Genomic DNA, 16065 nt, shown 5'->3' with positions numbered 1-16065 from the left:
CATTAACACATTTTTCTTAAGGTTAGTTGAAAAAGGAAAAGTGTGGAGCAATATTATCTAGTCTTTTCTATATGAATTATGCTTTAGGAAAACCAAATCGTCAATGGAAGAAAGGGTGGCATTTTTTTTTTTTTTTTTTAGAATCACAATCATAAATACAGAAGAAATCATGGCCCTGGCCGGTTGGCTTAGCGGTAGAGCGTCGGCCTAGCATGCGGAGGACCCGGGTTCGATTCCCAGCCAGGGCACACAGGAGAAGCGCCCATTTGCTTCTCCACCCCTCCGCCGCGCCTTCCTCTCTGTCTCTCTCTTCCCCTCCTGCAGCCAAGGCTCCATTGGAGCAAAGATGGCCCGGGCGCTGGGGATGGCTCTGTGGCCTCTGCCTCAGGTGCTAGAGTGGCTCTGGTCGCAACATGGCGACGCCCAGGATGGGCAGAGCATTGCCCCCTGGTGGGCAGAGCGTGGCCCCATGGTGGGCATGCCGGGTGGATCCCGGTCGGGCGCATGCGGGAGTCTGTCTGACTGTCTCTCCCTGTTTCCAGCTTCAGGAAAAAAAAAAAAAAGAAGAAGAAGAAATCATGGACTTAGAAAACCAGTATTGTGCAACCCTGAATAAAATAATAAATTTAGACAACACCAATGGTGACTAAAACTATTAAGTTATAGGCTGATATGGAATTTTGAAATGATGGATTTGGCTGACCACATCTGAAATGACCCATGATATTAACACCAGTAAATGTGGAACTAGAACAACCGAGAACTTATTTTTGCAAACAAACAAACAAAAGAATATTATCAAGCTTCTAGATCTGTTTGTGGGAGGAATTGAAGAACTCATTAAAGAATGCCCTGAGAATGCAGTTAAGCAAATTCTGTGGGAAATTCTACAGGTCAACAAATAGCATAAAAGAAAATAGTAAGAGAGAGTAATTGGTATAAATTAAAAGAGACTTAAAGGGTAGATTGGTCAAATGCAATGTGTGGACCTTGTTTGAATCTTGATTCAAACAAACCAACTGTAAAAATACCTTTTAGAGATCGATGTAGAAATTTGAGCAGAGACTAGGTGTTAGATGCAGAGGCATTATTTTTCATCTTGTTAGGTATAATAATGATACTGTGGTTACCTGTTGGGTATACATACTTAAGTATTTACAAGTTAAATTTAACCATATCTGGGATTTCCTTGAAAATATTCCAGTGACAGTACAGGGGTAGGAAAGGAGATGAATGAAACAATGTTGACAATTCTTGAAAGTCCCGATGCCCAGCTACACAAGGGTTAAATATATTATTTCTCTAGTTTGGGGTATGTTTGAAATTTTCCATAAGAAAGAACTGGGGGTTTGTTTTGTTGAATTTTAAACAGACTGTGTTCATACAGATCGCAGCCCTGAGGCTGTGTTCTGACCCACTGGAGTTTAACGGTATTCCCTCCCTTTATCCACACTGAGGCCACATGCTCAGTGTCTGCAGGGCGGAAATTAAGAGACATGAATCAGGGGTTAAGAAAAGAGCAAAGCAAGGGAGGGGGACAGTGGCAGCTGGCACCCACCTCTGTGTTAGGGATTAATGAAGAGTGGTGGGACTATGGCAAACGAAGATCACATACCCATCCACAGGACCACCAATGTTGCCATGTGGAATAAGGGTCCCACATTGCCAAGTCTGATTTTTCATTAGAAAGTTGAAATCTTGGCATTTCAGTAAAATCTCCCAGGTTCCAGGCAAATGATTAAAAAAAAAAAGATTCTAAACACTTTGCAAGTCAGTGTGCTAGAAAGCCAAACAAAATCTGTCTGGAGGCTAGAGTTGTTCCACAGACTGTTGTTTTGTGATCTGACACCAGACCATGTCATGCATTATACAGTTGTGCATTAATAACTGGTTGGTGTTCTTAGCCGTTGGGTCACACAGCTGGGACAACTGAGACTGCACACATCTGAAATCCCCAGGTCCTTTACATGCAAACAGCTGTTCCCCACACTGAACTCTAAACAGAACGTGGGCTTACAGTGGTCTCTATCAAATAACATCTTGTCTTTTGTCAGAAATATTTGTCTCTGGATTGGCTCTACTGTTTCTCTAAATTCTACTGAATCCGCACTCCCTCTGGCTTTATATCACACACAGTCTTAATAAGCCTGTCTTCATTCAAGCCATCTACAAAGCTAATGTCAGCCTATAGGTATGTCAGGCTTGTCTCCTGCTAGAGATCAGCTATAACTCCAACCTACATTCAAAGTTCATCTATCTCATACTTACCCCTCTTCCTCATTGAAACTACCATACATTAAATACCTACCAATATCTGGTAATAATAATGCCATCTCCTTGTATCTGTATAGTACTTTATGGTTTTTAAAGCATTTTCCCATGATTTTGACTTGATCTTTATCATCCATCACAAGTTTAAAAAATCTTATCACTAGCACATTAAGATGTTGGACTATACATCTTCCAGCAGTCTGTCACCCATTAATAATTTCCTAGCAAGGGATTTCTAGATTAAATAGAGAAAGGCCAACTCATTTAGCTTCCTGCCCTCCCACTTCACCAGAAAAAGTTTCCCAAACCACCACCATTCCAGCAGTAACCAATAGGGACAGAAATAATACTCAAGAGGATGACGTTCTAACCATAAGAGATGACAGAAAATGGAATGGGTTGCTGTAAGGCCAGTGGACGCCGCCATGGCCAGGCAGGTTCACACTGGATTCAGGCAGACGGTAAAGGAACTGTAGAGCCAGAAAATGGTGAGCTATTCTGTTTACTAAAGTCTCCTAATGGCGGATGAGCAAACAGGCAAGGGAACTGCTTACGTTTCTCTCAGGGCTCCCAAGCCCCTCAGCACTCCAGACTCACCAGACTCATTCTCTGCACTCACCGGACTCACAAGCCCCCAGCAGCCTCAGCACTCCCCAGCCAGAGAGGCCGGTGAAAATACCCCTTATCCTGCAAACAGTAGCAAACAATTGCCCCTCCACATAGAGGCAGGCAGTCTGCATTTTGCAGTCTGCCACCCTGAGGGAAAATACCCACAGCCTTCCATAGACAACAACACACACACACACACACACACACACACACACAGTGCTGCCCCGCGCCAATACAAAATAGAAGTGAGCAAACCTAAACACACTTTACAAACTTGTTTGCCCAACAGTTAGTTGCCTGGTAAAGAAATGACATTTTGAGGCTAGAAGTTTTCAAATAGGAGCTGGGGTTTTGTAGAAGGGATTCCAACATGGACAGAAGTGGGGCAGAATGATCTTCCATTCATTTACTTCTGTCCAGGAGGGGAACCTGTTCTGTGCTCAGCTCTCAAAAGTACCTGACTGGTTTATGCAGTTCTCGAGGTCAGGAATATACTTCTTGGCACATTTAATCATTTTTATGCTTTGTACATTTAAAAAATTAATTCCATTTTTTTTAACTTTTTTGAATTTTATTTATTTATTTTTAGAGATAGGAGAGAGAGAGAGACAGAGAGAGAAAGGAGGAGGAGCAGGAAGCATCAACTCCCATATGTGCCTTGACCAGGCAAGCCCGGGGTTTTGAACCGCTGACTTCAGCATTCTAGGTTGACACTTTATCCACTGTGCCACCACAGGTCAGGCTTAATTCCTTTTTAAAGAGCAGTTTTTGGCAAATTTTCTCTTTAAAATATCAACCATTCCATACCATGGAATATTATTCAGCCATAAACATAAACAGTACTATTACAGGGTAGGACATGGATGAATCTTGAAAACATTAGGCTACCTGAAAGAAGTTAGTCACAAAAGACCACATGTTATATGAGTCTGTTCTGATGAAAGTCCACAACAGGAAAATTTATAGAGACAAAGTAGATCAGTGGTTCCTTGGGGTGGGATGGAGGTCTGGGTGCGCTAAAGGGTATAGGGTTTCTTACTGAGGTGATGAAAATGATCTAAAATGGACTGATGATAAAAATGATCTAAAAATGTGGTGATGGTTGCACATATCTGTGAATATGCTAAAATCCATTGGATTGTACACTTTAAATGGGTGAATTGTGTGGTGTGTGAATTATACTGGGGAACAAAATTTTTGTTGCATCCACAAAAACACTTGTTCTTACCTAATTCGAGTGTGCTGATCTCAAATCTGACATTAGTTTTTCTCTGTAAGCTACAGTTCTTTTGCAATTCAAGATTTTAGGATTTCATCTTATTGTAAAATTTTCAACATTTAGTTTAACATAATGAAGTAGAATGTATTCTTGGGCATCATCTTTGTGAAAATATAATAATTTATATAATGCAGTAAATACACTAATACACTAAAAGATATGATTGCATCAGAATTTGTCTACAATTTCAAAACAGAACATATTAAAACAATCATAAAATTTGCACAAAACTTATTTAAATTCTATTCAAGCAAAAATTTCCATTTCTAGCTCTTGTGTTTCTGTACTTGTTGAGGACAATCTCGTTTGATGCTCCAGCAGTAGTCTGCTCATCACTAACAGCTCCAAGATTTTCGGTAACTTATCAAGGTGACTGTTCAGGAAGTGAATCTTAACGCTCATGTTACATCCAATGTCGCGGAAAGCCAACAGCATCCTTGAACCAGAAGTTCATAGTTTTCTGCTTTTGTGTTGCCAAGGAAGTTCTTTGTAACTGCCACAAAAGACTACCATGCTGCTTTCTCCTCCTTATTCATCTTCCTGGAAAATTCTTCATCACCTATGAGGGTTCGAATTTGATGTCCATTGAATACACCTGCTATTTATATCTTCTTGAAAGACAAGGCAGAAAAAGCAGAAATAATATGTTGAAAGTCTTCACTTTCTCTATTCAAAGCCTGAACAAACTGCTTCATTAAGCCAAGTTTGATGTGAAGTGGGGGGAAAATGATCCTGTCACAATTAACTACAGGTTCATTCACAAATTGTTCTTTTGCATCCCTACTTCCAGAGCTTCATGTTTCTGCCACTCCTTTTGTGTCCAGTGTTTCTTCCGAGCTCGGCTGTCCCACAAACACAGAAAGCAAAGATACTTCGTGAAACCTCTCTGTTGTCCTAGCAGGAAATTTACCATTTTAAGATCCACATGATCCAGTTATGCTCCTCATACTTCAGAAAGTCGAGGACAATTTTTATGTCATTCTTACTAAGTCATTCAATTCGGGTTGGCCAAACTGCTGAGGGGTTAATGACTGCTTGGCATCAGAAGAAGACCCTTCCGATTCTACAACCATTTCCTCATACATCTTATCAAAATACACTTGATCAGCATGTTCACTTTTCTTCGTCCTTAGAAGAAATAAAACCATTGAAAACTGGAACCAGGAGTGTCTCAGAGTGTGGGATAGGTCATATTGCTGAAGGAATATTAGGATATGCAATCATATGCTGTTTTTTCTTGCCAATGCCCTTTGTATGGATCAGACAGAAATAACAGTCACTGCTGTGGCCCATAGGTTCACGCCAAACCATGGGAATACAAAAGGCATTCCTTTGTGTTTTTCTTTTGTCCAGTCACAAAGCATTTCCTCACAATTACGACACACAATATGAGGAGCCCAATTCTTGTCTTGATCGAATGGGAACTTGAAAATAGGCAATATATGCACGTGTCACAAATGATGAAATATTGCGCCTTTGACGTTGAAGTGATAACAGCCACATATATAACAGAAGGTGTCAGGACTATTCTTACATTTACACCTACTCAAAGAAGCCATGATTCAATCTTAAAACAAAATAAGAGGGTGTTTTTATCAGATAATAATTTTTTACATTTAAAAACTACAATTATGTAAAAGTGATGTTTGTAAAACATTAATTGCCTTGTGGTTATGTTCAATCCAAGAGTTGTTGCCCTTTAACTCCAATTTAAAAACCAATGCATGCCATTAACTATAACAAAAAGAAATTAAAGCTGCATAAAACCTAGAGCATGCACCAAAAAACAGATTTCAGCTTTGGAATCACCGATGCAGACATATATAGAAAAAGTTCTAAAACCTCATGCAACAGAAAATGAAAAAAAAAATTGTTCCCCAGTGTTATGTATCAACAGAACTTTAAAAATAATAATTAAGAAACTTTTTTTTTAATGGTTAGATTATGTATTTCCAGACCTGAGCTAGATTTTTTAAGGGGCGCCGCTGTCACCACCTGCTGAGGATAAGCCTGTGGAAGGCCCAAGGGTGAGGAAAAGGCCATCATGTTATGTGAGATGGGGGGGGGTCCTTTCTCACACTTCAGTTGGCCTGGAACTCCCCATTCTAACTCTGGGGCTGATGTACTAGCAGAGGTGACAAACAAGAGCTCTACGAACAACCCACTTTCTAGGTCTAGCTTCTGCCAGGATTTAACTTCCATCATGTCCATAAAACAGCTGAAACCACTCGTCGGGAAGAACGCGTCCGGAGGCCTCTCACTCCCACTAAACTTGTTCCCTGACTCACCCACGCCTTTTGGGATGTGAGGCACCCATTCACCCCCTTGGCAAAGCAGCCCCCGCGCCTCAAAGGAGTGTTCAGTGCTGGCTTCAAAAATCAGCTGGCCACTGGTGGGGGAGGAAAGGGACGCAGACTTCCCATCCCCAGGACTCTGAAACTGGGCTTTGTGGCCTGCGTGAAAGGGCACCGGCCTCTCGCATAGCACTAGGAATCAGCTGTTCTGGGTACCAGCGAATTCCACCACTCCGAGCGGACACCACTGGGAGACGGGGCACCCAACCGGGAGAAAGAGATGCCCCAGGCACAGTGCCCAAACTCTGCAAGAGGCCCAGGTAGGAGTGGTAGGAAAGGACCCGAGGTCTAGGGGTCCTGCAAATCAGAAGGAGGGGTAATGACCAGTTACTACCATTTAATAGCTAGGGGACGGGCTGCTCCACTTGCACCCCCGCGCGAGGCCTCGGGCCCCAACTCCAGGCAGTGGTCGCCCGGCTCCGACCCCGCCACCCAGCGTGCAACGCACCGCGCCCGGCCCCGGACGGTGAGCGAGAGCTCGGGCACGCCCCGTAGAGTGGCACACCCGGGACTTTCTACCTCGGTGACCAGACAGCCCCATCACCGCGGCAGCGCCACGGGACCTCTGGTCCGCACCCCTGGCACTGTAGCCCCGGACCGGGTGCCATTAAAGGAAATGCCTATGGGGAAACAAGGAGGGAGCAGTAGGTTATCTGGGCTCGAGCAGCGGGATGGTACCTGGGTGCAACAAGTAGCTTGAAAAGCAGGTAAGAAGCTCCATTGCGCTCGGCTTCCTGCCTACAGCGGCGCGGTACGTGTGCTCTGAGCAGAGACAGGAACTGAGAAGGCTGAAGAGAGACTAACTTATTGAGTTAAGGAGATAAAAGAGGACTGCGCTATCCAAAATGCTCGTGCTCCAGGTGAGGCTCGAACTCACAACCTCGGCATTGCTCTGCATGTACTGCTGTATAAGTACCGCGCGCTAACCGATTGCGCCACTGGAGCTCCGCTTAGCCGGCCTCGCGATGGCTCTATCAGGGTTCACCCGGGCTGCCGCGGACGCTCGCGGAGCATGCGCATCCGCGATTTACGGCTCGGCGGGAAGGAGCCGGGACTGGAGCTGCCCCCGCACCTTCAGGCCTGGCCGCCCCCAGAAGCGTAAACCAGAGGCACCCCGCGAGCGTCTCCCTCGGGGATGAAGGGGCGGGTTGGCAAGGCGGTGACAGGCGGGCCGCTGGAGCCTAGAAAAGAGCGCAGCCCGCCTCCCCCGGCAGGGCAGGAGGAGGAGCCAGCCGCGGCGGCCTGAAACCACCTCCACTTCCGCCGCGGAGCTTCGCCTTCCCGGAGCGGGCCCCGCGGGTAGCAGGCCTCGTCCCCGGGCCTGGGCCGGCGGCCGGCGGGCGCGCCCCGCGGCGGTGGTGTCGCGGCCCAGGGGTGGGGCCGGGCGGGCCGGCCTCGGCTCCCGGCCGCGGATACCCGGGGCGGCCGCCCCCAGCCCTGCGCCCTCTGTGAGCCGTGGACCCGACCCTGGAAGTCGGCGGGAGCCGGCAGACCCGGATGGGAGGCTCCGGCCCGCCGGCGGGGCAGCTGGGAGCCCGTGGTCGGAGGGCGGCGACACAGCCTCGGAGGCGCGACGGCGCGGGGGGTTCGGCATCAGAGCCTTGTGCCCCGGAGGTGGGCCGGGTGCCTTCCCTCGGCGGGGTGCTGGGGGAGGCCCAGGTGGAGGGCGTGCCCCCGAAATCGTACCGAGCGACGGGCGTTCGGGGATGCAGGCTAAGCCGCGTGTGTTTTAATGGGCCCCAACATGCTTGTTTCGTTTAATTTTAAAACTAGTTCCTAATACTTAAAATCAACAGGCCTCATACAAATATCTGGATACCGTGTCTTTTTTTGAAAAGCAGAAAAATGTAAACACTGTACCCACGGCTGAATTATGACTATCCTGTGCCCTGAAGTACTTTTGTCTATGTGGGCCCAACCTTAAATATTTTGAAACTATATTTTACTACCGCAAAATAAAGACAAATATAATCTAGGCTGCATCTACTGTTACTTCATATTATTTATTTTTTTTTCTTCAGGTTTCGAAAGATTTTAAAATGTAAAGATTTTGGGTGTCTCTGGGCTCTGTGCCTGCTGTAATTAATTGATAACTCCATGGGGAACGCGCAGGCCCCCGGGAGCCACCTGCAGCCCCCTCCAGAAAGCGCCCACCACTGACTGCCTTGATCTCTTCTTCCCCGGCTGCCTGGCCGGGATTGTCTCCTGGGCCTCTGTGGTGCCGGCACGTTGGTCAGTGTGTGTGTTAGCCCTGCTTTCCTGGGAGAGTCAGAACAGCACACAACAGGACACTAAGGCGATGGATGGATCGGGAAAACCATCAGTTGATAAAGAAGTGACTGGGCACAGTGAAGGTAATTTGTGTAACTACCTTGATGCTGACTTGCCCACAGTAACAGGATGTGTTAGGTCAGCGATTTTTAATTTCACCTGATGGCATGCATAAATTAATTACTAAAATTCTGCGGCACACCAAGAAAAAAGATTTTTGCTGATTTGAAAAAAAAAAAGAAATAGGTATAATTTTGATTCATATACAGCAGAGGGCCATGTCGTGTTGGCTGTTGTCATTTTTTTATTTGATAATCTTACGGGAAAAGGGGTAGTGCCTCTCACTAGTCAGGCATTGCATGTTCACCACTTCAAAATCGCTGTGTCAGGGTGACTAATGCTGAGCAGTAGGATGGTAGAAAGTGTTGAAATTGAGCAGAAGAGATTGCAGGGATAGTCAACCTTTTTATACCTACCGCCCACTTTTGTATCTCTGTTAGTGGTAAAATTTTCTAACTGCCCACCGGTTCCACAGTAATGGTGATTTATAAAGTAGGGAAGTAACTTTACTTTATAAAATTTATAAAGCAGAGTTACAGCAAGTTAAAGCATATAATAATAATTACTTACCAAGTACTTCATGTCGGATTTTCGCTAAGTTTGGCAGAATAAATCTTTATAAAACAACTTACTATAGTTAAATCTATCTTTTTATTTATATTTTGGTTGCTCCGCTACCGCTCACCATGAAAGCTGGAACACCCAGTAGTGGGCGGTAGGGACCAGGTTGACTACCACTGGATTAGAGTCATGGGTAATTGATAAAGAGTGCCGGGTTCTGTGTAAGGCAGGAGTCTCCTGAAATCTTAAAAACTTAATGGAGTTTTTAAGTTGAATATCATGTGCAGGTTGGGTTATCCACCCAGAGAAAGGAGAGACTTTGTAAACTGTGAGAGACCCACATGCAGAGAAGAGCTCAGAACAGGCCCATCAACAACCCTGCAAGATCCCATCAGGCACCAGGCAGGTGGTGGGGTACAGAGTTGTTTACAACATGCCAGGATGAGGGCTCTTGGGAGCATTTGTTAGCAAATCCAGGATAAATCAAGGGCAGCAAAGAGTGAGCCTTTGAAATAAGTCCCTTCCAAAGGTTGGAACAGGCTGTAAAGGTAAATGTATGGTTTTCCCCTGTGTGGAAATGATTTCCCCCTTACATTGAAAGGGATTGATTTTCTGATATGAAAGTAAATTGTGGAGCCTGGCACAACGTCTTCTCAAATCCCATAGAATTTGCAGAGTCTGCTCTTCCTCCCTCCTGCGTCTCTCACATAGAACCCACCTTGTGAACTGTGAGCAGCAGCTTTGTCCCCTGCTGGTCCAGCTTCCCTTCTCATTCCCCTGATTTATAGAACGCTTAAGGGTTCTATAATTAGTGTGATGGGCAGATACTGACTGATCTGTGTTGCTTGGGAGGAGAAGGCAGCACCTCATAAGCCTTTGGAAACCAAAATAGCTTAGTCCCCAAGGAAACGGGCTCTAATGGAGGAAACTAGTGAGGGCAAGGCTGAGCCTGGAAGGAGGCGATGTCAGCAAGAAGTCTCTGGAGGCCTTCAAATCACTTAACTTCATACAGATAGACTCTGAAAAGCAATGAATTAAAAGTCTGAGCTGTAGCCCTCCCTGGCTCTGTGACTGTCAGTCTCTTACCTTCTCTGGGCCTCAGTTTGTTCACATAAATTGCGGGATCTAGACCAGATTAAGAGCTTTTCAGCCTATATAGACTAGAGCAGTGGTCCCCAACCTTTTTTGGGCTACGGACTGGTTTAATGTCAGAAAATATTTTCACGGTCCGGCCTTTAGGGTGGGACGGATAAATGTATCACGTGACTGAGACAAGCGTCAAGAGTCTTAGACCAGGGGTCCCCAAACTACGGCTCGCGGGCTGCATGCGGCCCCCTGAGGACATTTTTCCGGCCCCATCGCACTTCTGGAAGGGGCACATCTTTCATTGGTGGTCAGTGAAAGGAGCATAGTTCCCATTGAAATATTGGTCAGTTTGTTGATTTAAATTTACTTTTTCTTTATTTTAAATATTGTATTTGTTCCTGTTTTGTTTTTTTACTTTAAAATAAGGTATGTGCAGTGTGCATAGGGATTTGGTCATAGTTTTTTTTTTTATAGTCCGGCCCTTCAATGGTCTGAGGGACAGTGAACTGGCCCCCTGTGTAAAAAGTTTGGAGACCCCTGTCTTAGACAGATGTAACAGAGGGAATCTGGTCATTTTTAAAAAATAAAACATTGTTCAGACTTAAATATAAATAAAACGGAAATAATGTAAGTTATTTATTCTTTCTCTGCAGACCAGTACCAAATGGCCCACCGGTCCCGCCCGGGGGTTGGGGCCCAATGGACTAGATAACTTTCACCATGCATATTCTTGCCAAAACCTTGAGATTATTTAATAATTTAATTATTTGTGTGATGTTAATAAAGAGGGGATTTTTTAAAACTAAAACTTATTTTATGTATATGTATAATTTTAAAACAACTTTGAATAATGTGTAATTTTAAAAAGACTAGTCTCAACCATTTTCCATTTACCATGTAATATAAAAATGTTTCAATTAATTACATAAGCGAAAATCTTTGCTACCAGAGGTATGTTAACAAATAACTTTTAAAAGAGCACATGTCATATTTGGTAGTGGGACATGTATATTAAAATCTATGAAAGTTAATAACTCATTGTAGCATCAAAAATAAAAACTGCTTTGGAATTGATGCTTTTTACAATAAAAAACTAATTTATGTTTATTACTTTCATGTTTTTTGTGTCTAAATGTTGAAATAAAACAGAAGGGGTCAGGCTGCTATATGCTAATACAGTTTTGTAAACAACATGAAGTGAATATGGCTGGTCTTTACTCCTAATAAGGAAAGGCTGAATTGGACATAATGGTCACTCTGTTTTCTCTTTTTTTTTTTTTTTTTTTTTTTTTTAATTTTTTTTTAAATTTATTTATTCATTTTTAGAGAGGAGAGAGAGAGACCGAGAGAGGAGAGAAAGACAGAGAGAGAGAAGGGGGGGAGGAGCCGGAAGCATCAACTCCCATATGTGCCTTGACCAGGCAAGCCCAGGGTTTCGAACCAGCGACCTCAGCATTTCCAGGTCGATGTTTTATCCACTGCGCCACCACAGGTCAGGCTGTTTTCTCTTTTTGACTTTGGTTTCTGACATGTAAGAGCCATCAGGATGAACAAGATAAACATTTTGATCAGCTGAATGCAGTTTGCATATCTAGTGAATAAAGATCATCTTGAGTCAAATTTATATTGAATAGAATCTTCATTGTGTGGTCTCTATTTCTATAGCATTTGAGCTGTTGATTGTATTGTGTTTCCATCACCTGAAGTCAAATCATTTTCCCTTCCCATATATTTGTCCCTCTTTATTTCCCCTTCCTTTTTTTTTAACTGAGAGGAGGGGAGATAGTAAGGCAGACTCCCACGTGCACCCTACATGGGATCCACATAGCAACCCCCTGTCTGGGGCTGATGCTCAATGCTCAATTCAACCGAGCTATTTTTTTAGCACCTGAGGCTGATGCGCTCCAACCAACCAAGCCATCCTCAATTCCCAGGGCCCAGGATCGAACCAATCAATCAAGTCACTGGCTGTAGGAGGGGAAGAGGGAGAGAGCAGAGAGGGAGGAGGAGAGAAGCAGATGGTCCCTTCTCTTGTGTGCCCTATCAAACCCAGGACACGAGGCTGACGCTCTGTCCACTGAGCCAACTGGCCAGGTCTGGTAACCACTTTTATCTCTGTCAGAGTTCTTAGCTTTTTCTGATTTACTTATTTCACTCAGTATAATGTTCTCAAGATCCATCCATGTTGTTGTAAATAGCAATATGTCACCGTTTCTTATGGCTGAGTAGTATTCCATTGTATATATGGAGTTCTGTTTACTCCTTTTGGTAGTTCTCTTTTGCTAATTAATAGTTCCTTATATTGTGTGCTCCCTGTTCAAATTACCGATGTGATTTCTGCATTCAGACTGGGTCCTGGCTGATACAGAATGCATTATTTCTTTTACTTCTCATTTGAGACCAAAATCTTTCAAAGAATATGGAGAACATAGTAGTAGGTAGGTAAAAATAACACATTATACATTATTTACCATGTGTCTGGCACTGTTCTAAGAACTTTACACCTTTTTAACTAACTAAATCCTCAAGCCAACCCTATGAAGTAAGTCACATTATTATTTCCTTTTACAGATGAGGAAACTAAGGCATGATGAGATGACCTAAGTGGTAGAGTTGAGATTCAAATACAGATTGGATGACTTAGGGTCCAGGCCCTCAACACTAAACAGAGTGGAGTGCTCAGTCTGCCCCTGGAGAAGGAGACAGTGCCTGGCATTTAAAACTGTGCCTCTCAGAGATTATCCTCTAGAGAGGCACTAACTAGCCCCTGAGTGATGGTGGCCAAAGGGTCCCATCTTGAAATATTGGCAAGACAAAACAGAGCTAGGATCACTAGAGAGATGAAAACTGAGAGCCAGTTATGCTGGAGTACTCAAATGCCCCAAGTGTGCCTGCTGAGAACATGGGGTAGTTTCTCTCTGTTATGGCAGCGGTTGAACCCAAACCTACTGGACCAGGTACAGGGTGGCAGGTCTTAGCATCCAAGCATAGATAATTATGGGGTCTTCCCTCTGAGAGGAGGACAGAAGAGTCTTAACTGAGGCAACCATGGGCCCCAAGAGTTTCAGTAACACTCAGGGCTGTCCTTAGGTCAAAAATTTGGGGGTGAGTAGGAAAGCTCACCCTGTGGGGCTGAAGAAAGACAGGAACTGGGGGAAAACAACCTTCACTCATCTCTGTTTAGCCAACAACTGACTAAATGGCTTCAATTATATTAACAGACATTTTGGGTTATTTCCTACCTGCTAACAAAAATTAGGGGATATTGTATCACTTCATATTCATTTTGAAATATCCCCTAATTCTCACAAAAACTAGGGGATATTATATCGCTTCATATTCATTTTGAAATACCCCCTAATTTTTGTGAGAAGTATATTTGGAGCTATTATAGAGAAAGCTGCTAAGAGCATTCTTGTACAAGTCTTTTGTTTTCATTTCTTTTAGGTAAATATAGGAGTGAGAATTCTGGGTCATAAGGTAGGTTTATGTATAGTTTTGTTGTTGTTGTTGTTTTTCACAGAGACAGAGAGAGAGTCAGAGAGAGGGATAGATAGGGACAGACAGGAATGGAGAGAGATGAGAAGCATCAATCAGTTTTTCGTTGCGACACCTTAGTTGTTTGTTGATTGCTTTCTCATATGTGCCTTGATCGTGGGCATTCAGCAGACCAAGTAACCCCTTGCTCGAGCCAGAAACCATGGGTCCAAGCTGGTGAGCTTTACTCAAACCAGATGAGCCTGCGCTCAAGCTGGCAACTGTGGGGTCTTGAACTTCAGTTCTCCACATCCCAATCCAACGCTCTATCCACTGCGCCACCACCTGGTCAGGCTGTATAGTTTTTTTTTTTAATTATTTTTATTGTGGTAAAATAAATATAATGTAAAGTTTGTCATTTTAACCATTTTGAAGTGTACATTTAAGTGGCATTGTTATACAACCATCACCACTATCGACCTCCAGAACTTTTTCATCCTCCCAAATTGAAAATCTGTACCCAGTAAACAATAACTCTCCATCCCCTCTCCCCTCAGTCCCTGGTAACCACTATTCTACTCTCTGTGTCTATGAATTTGACTTTTCTAGGTACCTTATATAAGTGGAATTATACACTATCTGTCCTTTTGTGTCTGGCTTGTTTTAGTTTCCATACTGTTTTCAAGGTTTATTCATGGTAGAGCTTGTGTCAAAATTGTATTGCTTTTTAAAGCTAAATAGTATTCCATTGCATGTATATACCACATTTGTTTATCTATTCATCAGTCAATGGACACTTAAGGTTGCTTCCACCTTTTAGCTATTGTGAATAATGCTGCAATGAACATGGAAAGATACTCAGAAGTGTGATTGCTGGATCGTATTGTAATTGTTTCATTTTTTGAGGAAACATCACATTATTTTTCACAGAAACTGTACCATTTTCTATCCCCACCGGGAGTGCCCAAGGGTTCTAATTTCCCCACATCCTCACCAACACTTGTTTTACGTTTGGGAGGTTTTTTTAGTAAAAGCTATCCTAATGGGTGTGGAGTTGTATCTCATTGTGGTTCTGATTTGCATTTCCATAATAATTTGTGATATTGAACATCTTTTCATGTGCTTTTTGGCTGTTATATATCTTCTTTGGAGAAATGTTCTATTCAAATCCTTTGCCCTTTTGTAAATTGTTTGGTTTTTTTGTTGTTGAATTTAAGGAGTTATTTCTTTATTTCTGGATATTAATCCCTTAGTAGATATATAATTTCAAATATCCCCATTTTGTGAGTTGCCTTTTCACTCTCTTGATTGTGTCCTTTGATGCACAAAAGTTTTTAATTTTGATGAAGTTCTATGTTTAGTTTTATAGGAAACTGCCAGACCTTATTTCCAAAGTAGTTGTGCCATTTAGTGCTGCCACCAACAATACTGAGTGTTCACATTGCTCCCCATCTTTGTCAATACTTGGTATTGTCAGTCATTAAATTTTAGCAATTCTATTGAGTGCATAATAGTATCTCAGTGGAGGTTTATTTTAATTCATAGCTCCTTGATGACTAATGGTGTCGAGCATCTTTGTGTAATATTTCTTCAAATCTTTAGCCTGTCATTTTATTGCTTTTGTCAGTTTGTTTTATCTTTTTGGCTAACATTCCTACATGGTAAGTAGCAGGTATGAATTCTTCCATGACACCTGGGCTACAGGTAACAATTCCTCCATGACACCTGGGCTCATCTGTAGGTAGCAGGTATGAATTCTTCCATGACACCTGGGCTACAAAAAAATACCAAGCTCAGCTGCTGTCCACAGTGCCTGAATACATAAAAGCCCACTTATGTCACTCCCATTCAAGGAATGTGGGTTCCATGCCAGGAAGAATGAGGGGGAGCCCACAGGATGAGGACTGAGAGGTGGGGCAGTAGGGAGTGTCTACCTGTATGATTTGAAGGTGGGGGGTAGCATTCAGTGGCACTGGCAAAGAGGAGAAAGAGTACCCACAAGTAGTCGAATATCTCCATGGGAGGATGGATGGAGAGGCAGGCGGAGAAAGAGCTTACACTGCCCTGGAGCCAGAGAAAATGGAAATGTAGCAGATA

The 16065-nt window shown here is 43.4% G+C and overlaps 1 long non-coding RNA gene and 1 other non-coding gene across 2 annotated transcripts; one reads left to right on the top strand and one right to left on the bottom strand.

The window, feature by feature from the left end:
• The first annotated feature begins 6785 nt into the window (after positions 1-6785).
• On the top strand, positions 6786-12108 carry LOC136330334 (uncharacterized). Its single transcript, XR_010730275.1, has 3 exons — positions 6786-8127; positions 8535-11742; positions 11984-12108. It is a non-coding gene; the product is annotated as an uncharacterized lncRNA (long non-coding RNA).
• Positions 7366-7458, bottom strand: TRNAI-UAU (transfer RNA isoleucine (anticodon UAU)). The gene is given in 2 exon segments: positions 7366-7401; positions 7421-7458. It is a non-coding gene; the product is annotated as a tRNA-Ile (tRNA).
• Positions 12109-16065: the final 3957 nt, after the last annotated feature.

Source organism: Saccopteryx bilineata, chromosome 3, assembly GCF_036850765.1.
Source record: "Saccopteryx bilineata isolate mSacBil1 chromosome 3, mSacBil1_pri_phased_curated, whole genome shotgun sequence".
In the NCBI taxonomy this organism is placed as follows: Eukaryota; Metazoa; Chordata; class Mammalia; order Chiroptera; family Emballonuridae; genus Saccopteryx; species Saccopteryx bilineata.
The sequence above is the reverse complement of the archived record's forward strand: the minus strand, read 5'-3'. Positions and strand labels throughout refer to the sequence as shown.